A 6,568-nucleotide genomic window follows, 5' to 3' on the forward strand; every position below is an offset into this window, starting at 1 on the left:
TAGCATTACATAATCGTCGACTTCAAAAGTTTGGGTTGTTGCTCCTTTCATTTTTTTGTCCCAGTTCGCTTTGTCTTTCTCGGCCTGGATCCTCATTTTTTCGCTTGCTTGTAATCTTTCCTCCCTTAGTATTCTAATACGTGATAATGTATTTTCGGCAATGAGCTCCGGATCTTCTTCTGTCATAGGTTCCATGAACGGACGTTTTGAGTCACCTGGAAGAACTGCTTCAACACCATATGTCATAAAGAAAGGGCTCAATCCAGTTGTGGCATGTTTTCTTACTCGACAGGAAAAGAGGGCAGTTTCAACAAATTCATCCCAGCTATGCACTTCTCCTTTTACATATTTTGTAATCATATGTTTGAAAGTTTGGTTTAAGCGTTCGCATTTGGAGTTAGTTCTCGGATGGAAGGCGCTGGTAAATATATGCTGTGACTTGATTTTTTTCATGTATTGATTCAATATTTTGGACATGAAGTTAGCACCTCGATCACTGACAAGTTCGACTGGACACGAAAAACGCATGACGATCTCTTCATATAAAAACTTTACTATTTCATCGGCGGTAGCAGACTTTAAAGCACGGGCAATTGGCCAATTTGTGTGATAATCAACTGCCATAATAATCCATCTGTTGCCGTTTTTTGTTGTGGGGAGCTCACCTATAAAATCTATGTGCCATCTGTGAAAGGGTGGTGGAATTTCTAACGGCTTCATCGGGGCATGATGCACATTGGATTCTTTACGCGAATGTAGTTGACATTCAGGACATCGTGATAACCATGTTGTAATATCATGGAGCATCTTAGGCCACCAAAATCTGGATTTCATAAGCTGGTAAACAGTTGCTTTTCCTTGGTGTCCGAACCCTCGATGAAAGTCTTCTACTAGGTCCAGTCTTCGTTTAAATGGAATAAATTTAAGTAATTTGTCTTCCTTGTGATTGTCTGATGGTTTGATTTTCTTCCAAACGTGTTGATTTTGAACCATGAAATCTTCTTGTTTTTCAGATAATTGTCGTTTGATGGATTCTGGCCATAGATTTGAGTCTTTAAAATAAAACAGCGGCCAGTCTTGAAGTGGGTCTGTGATCAAAGTTTCGTTGGTGTTGTGGGATGTTTTTGTCAAAATTGCCGCAACCGTTTCGATAGGCTCATATAGATATCTAGGTTCGATTGATTCAGCATTTGGGGTGCAAGTAGGACCATCACGTCGACTGAGCAAATCAGGAATGATGTTTTCAACACCTTTCTTGTATAGAATCCGTGGTGAGTATAAGCTTAATTCCGTCATCCATCTTACCAATCTTGGAGAAACTTTTGATGTATCTTGATATGTTTTAAGAGGTTCATGATCAGTAAATACCTCATAATCATTGCCATCAATGAAACAACGCCAAGTACGTAAAGCATGTAAAATCGATAAACACTCCCGTTCTTGTACTGGGTATTTTCTTTCTTCCTTACTAAATTTACGAGATTCATATGCAACTGGTTTCCATTCATGGTTACATTGTGGATCTTGCTGAAGAAGTACCATACCCGCAGCATAATCACTAGCATCACATTCAATACGCCAAGGTAAAGTCATACATGGGTTGAGTAGCGTTGGAGCGGTAGTCATCATCTCTTTAATTTTTATAAAGGCTTGCTCACATTCATTCGTCCATTCAATATTTCGTAGCTTAGGACCTGAGCCTCGAGTAAGATCGGTTATTGGAGAAGCAATGGACGCGAAATTGGGCAGAAATGCTTTATAAAATTGGCATAATCCTACAAATTGTCGTACTTCTTGAACATTACTTGGTCGAGGCCAAGAGGTAATAGCATCGGTTTTCTTTTGTGCTGGTCGAACACCTGTATTGGCTATCACATCATGCCCTAAAAACGTCACCTGCTTTCTATTAAACTTGCATTTTGTTTTGTTTACTACCAGACTGGCATCTGCTAGCTTCTGTAAAACCATGTCAACATGTTTTTTGTGAAGATCTACATCATTGCCTTTTGTAAAAATAAGAATATCATCAATATATAGTAAACAAATAACATCAATATAATCTTTAAGGATGGTGTTTAGCATTTTTTGAAATTGTGCTCCACTGTTACGCAGTCCAAACGGTATAACTCTCCATTTAAATTGGCCGTATCTTGTGTTGATTGTTGTTTTTTCTGAATCTGATTCTGTTAGACGTTGTTGATGAAATCCGCTTTGCAAATCTAACGTGGTGAAGAAATTACTACCGTGTAACATTGATAAACATTCATCAATACGTGGTATTGGAATACGATGACTGATACTGTGCTTATTGATTGCTCTAAAATCACAAACCATTCTCAATTTCTTGTCGTCCACCCGTTTTACAAACAATACCGGTGACCCGTACGGTGAAGACGTTGGCTCAATCAATCCTTGTTTCAAAAGTGTGTCCAGTTGTCTTCTTAATTCTTGGAGTTCAACGGGACTCATTCGATACGGAGGCCTAGATTCTGGTATAGCTCCTGGCTTGAATTTGATCATGTCCTCGACCGTGTCTCTCAAAGGAGGCAGACTGTCTATGACACCCTTGAATACTCCCGGATACTTTACTGCAAACTCGTTACACCATTCCTTATCACTATTTTCTAAGTTTTGATGATTAGTTGTTTTATGTAATGGTAACTTATCATCCACTAGCACTAATAAATCCTCCGTTTCCTGGTAAATTGTCGAAACATCAATGAGATAACATTCATCTACTTTTTTCTTTTTAAACAACTGGTCTAATTGTTTTGCAGATAGTAAAAAATCAAGATCCTCCAATTGCCGTTGACTATTCTCAGTGTTTGCCTCGATGGAATTGATTGGAACTACTTTTGGTGACACCAATGATTTACTAATCAAATGATCTGGTAATGGATAGATCATTGTTGTTTGTGTGGGATCATTGCGAATTCGAATTTTCCACGTTCCATTAAACCAATCTGGAATAGGTTGGACCTGTGAAAGCCATGATCTACCTAAAATTACATCAAATTTGGTGTCGAATACATATGCTTGAATGCGATCTGTATATCCATTTAAAGCGATTGAAAATGCTGCTATTTTGTTGATATATGTTTGCTGCCCATTTGCTGTCTCAACGGATTGTCCTTGTTTAGCTGGAACAATTGTGGATACAAAAGGTAACATATCGGAATGAACATAATTTGCACTCGCACCTGAATCGATAAGTACTTTGCATGGATGACCGTTGATTAAAATTTTATATAACGGTAACTTGTAGTGAATATTATTAGCGTTCATTAAAAAGTCAATGTCCTGTTTCATTATCTTGTGGTCTACGCTTAATGGTTTAATATATGCCGAAGATGATGGTAATACACTGTACAATAGTAAAGACGAGTTAGAATATGATGATGAAGAATTTGCTTGGATTTTATTTCTCTGATCATTTTGTGCACTAGCTTTATTCACATTGTTAGGCACGGGTTGTTGATTTTCAGTTTCATTATAATCGTCCTCATAATAATTATCATATTCTGAGTTAATATAAAAAGATTCTTGTTGCTGTTGCTGAGGACAGTTGAATTGGAGATGTCCAAATTGTCCACAGTTCCAACAATCACGATTCTCTACTCTTGGATGTTGTTGCGTAGGATAAGCATAATTTTCCCTCGATCCTCCCCGATAACCACCACGGGTACCTCGATAACCACCACGATAATCCCCACGAAAACCACCAGCACCGCCATAACCTCCTCGACCGCCTCTCGAGCCTCTAAATCCACCTCTAGGTGAACCACCACGACCACCACGCCAAGTACCACGACCACGATTATTCCCGTAATTGTTTTGAACAAAATTTAATACTTCACGAAGAGCGGATAGATCCATAGGATCGTCCACCATATCTGTCTCGTTAGTAGAATTGTTTCTGATACCTGGTAGTTGAAATTGCACATTTTCAATACGAGAGGATTCAAACATTTGAGCAGTTTGTATTGCTTCGTTAAGAGTTGGAGGGCATTCGTTTCGATATAATCCTCGAATCTGCGCACGAACATCCTTGTTTTTGAGTCCGCGAGTAAACTTATCAACAGCTTCGTCATCACTCATACGGGGAATTCCAAGCCTGATTGTCAGAAATTCATTTATGTAAGTACTAATTGTTGTCTTTTGTACTAAAGAGTGTAACTGTTCACGTAGTTGTACGATTGTGTTGGTAGGACGAAATTGCTGAATGATTGATGATTTGAGGGATGGCCAAGTTGAAATCTCGTTGTTACCTAAATCATTTACGTTGCGTAACCATATGGCTGCCATGTCTACCAGTAGTGTTTTTGCGAAACGGTATGTTTTTTCGTCATCCCAATCACGAAATAATTGGTAATCTTCAACAGAAGATATCCAATTGTCAATTTTAAATCGATCCCTCTCACCATTATATTTGGGAGGTTTGGTGTAGAAATCTTTATCCTCGTGGTTAACATTATTATTTTGCTCTAAAGCACGAGCTATGCCTTGTTGAATTGCGTCTGCAATTATCTGTCCCATTGCTGTTTGATTGCTGGCCTCTGTCATTGTATCTTGTTCACTGCTATTATCTGTTGATTTTGAGAATTCTTCTGTAAACTCTTTAATTAATCTATTTGCTATTCTCGACCAATACTTTTCTCTGGCGAAGGTTGTTGGTATTCTTGTTTGAATGCTGCTGCTGGATGTTTCTCTTAATGCTTGATATTGGTTGCGATATTGAACAGGTAGTCCTAACTGCACACGTTCTTCAATTTCAAATTTGTTTTGATAATGACTATGTGATTCCATAAATTTTTGTTTGACCTGTTACTTGCTGATTGAACTCGTATAACTTTATACGTCGTTCACTTCCAATACTGTTAATAAAAAAAAACTGGTGCTACCAGATGTCGGGTCTGATCTTGTATTAAGTAAGATATATACGAGAGTGGAGTAGTAGATAAAAGATGGTCTTTATTGTTTTGTATGATTAAGAAATATATATATGTATCTGAATTGTACTCCGACAGCCCGACAAAATCACTACACGCACCACATCGGTGTGTAAAAAGGGCTTCTCCGGGAATCGAACCCGGGACCTCTCGCACCCTAAGCGAGAATTATACCACTAAACCAAGAAACCGATTGTGTCTTTGTCAAGCCCACAATTGTCGATGGTTCTGATGCTTTTCTAAGCCACATTCCGACCCGGACTCTTGTACCCGACCCGGACTCTACCATGGATGTTGAAATGCCTCTGGAGATCGAATTACGACTAAAGAAAGCTAAACTTCTAAAAAGGAAGTTTGTACCCAAGATAACCAATGCCAATAGAAAACGGCCAAAGAAGTAACACCACTTTATTATAAATATCACAACACTACTTCTACATTCAATAACCTGATTACTTATATTTATCACAATCAATCTGTATATCTATCACCATACTTTTATTATATTATCACCATACATATCAACATTATATTATCACATTATTATCACATTCTTATATTCCCCAAACTAGTATAAATAGCTCCTAGCTTTGTATCAAATAAACATTATCTTCTATTTTATAATTTCAAGTACTTGCTTACTTACTTACTGATTAACCACTGAGAGTTGAATCTTACATACACTACTTAACCTATTACAAGACTGATATTTGGTAGCACCAGAGTCCTAAATGACTAACAATAATTCAAACAACAATGACTACAATGCTGATATGGCTGAACTGATCAAGAGGTTCACTACTGCTATGACTGATAGCAAACAAACAAGAATCAAAGAACCTGAGGTGTACGATGGTACTCGTGATGCTCTTTTGATTGATGGCTGGGTAAGATCCATTGAGAGATTTACCACTTTTAACTCCTGGACTCCTGAACGTAGTTGTTTATATGCTACTACCTTATTGCGTGATCGTGCTGACGCTTGGTTTAGAACAATTGAACTGACTGATGAAGCCCCTACTACTTGGCTAGAACTGAAAAGATTAATTATTGAATTTTTCAGACCTGACAACTCAACAAGAATTGCGCGTGACAAACTTGCTTCTTTAAAACAGACAGGTGATTTGGTCACCTACATTAATGAATTTATGGACGTTAAATTGGCTATTCCTACTATGACTGATGAAGAAGGATGTGACAAGTTTATTAGAGGATTAACAAGCAAAATGATGAGATCCCATATTCGTCAATATGATGCTGATACGTTGAAACAAGCCATTCAAGCTGCTCTCGCTTTTGATAGTGCTCAGCAAGAAGAAAACTATCCGTATATTCCCCGCTCATCCCACGTCAAAACTAGAATTGATGACCCTATGGATTTGGATGTTGCAGAAGAAATTAACTATGTTCGAAATGATAGTTACGGACGTGGAAATAACAACGGTTATTCACGTAACAACAATAACAACTTTTCTCGTGGTAACAACAGTAATTACTCTCGAAATAATGGTCGTAACAATGGAAATTATTATGCTCGTAACGGAAACAACAATTCTAATAGTAACACTTCTTGTTATTATTGTCACAAGTCTGGTCATATAAAGAGGAATTGTCGTACT

At 37.8% G+C, this 6,568-nt stretch overlaps 1 non-coding gene across 1 annotated transcript; it reads right to left on the bottom strand.

Annotated features, from left to right (window-relative positions):
* Positions 1–5,068: 5,068 nt before the first annotated feature.
* Positions 5,069–5,140, bottom strand: EV154DRAFT_t145. The gene has a single exon. It is a non-coding gene; the product is annotated as a tRNA-Pro (tRNA).
* Positions 5,141–6,568: the final 1,428 nt, after the last annotated feature.

Source organism: Mucor mucedo (genome assembly GCF_025094135.1).
Source record: "Mucor mucedo strain NRRL 3635 chromosome Unknown EV154scaffold_203, whole genome shotgun sequence".
Taxonomy (NCBI): domain Eukaryota; kingdom Fungi; phylum Mucoromycota; class Mucoromycetes; order Mucorales; family Mucoraceae; genus Mucor; species Mucor mucedo.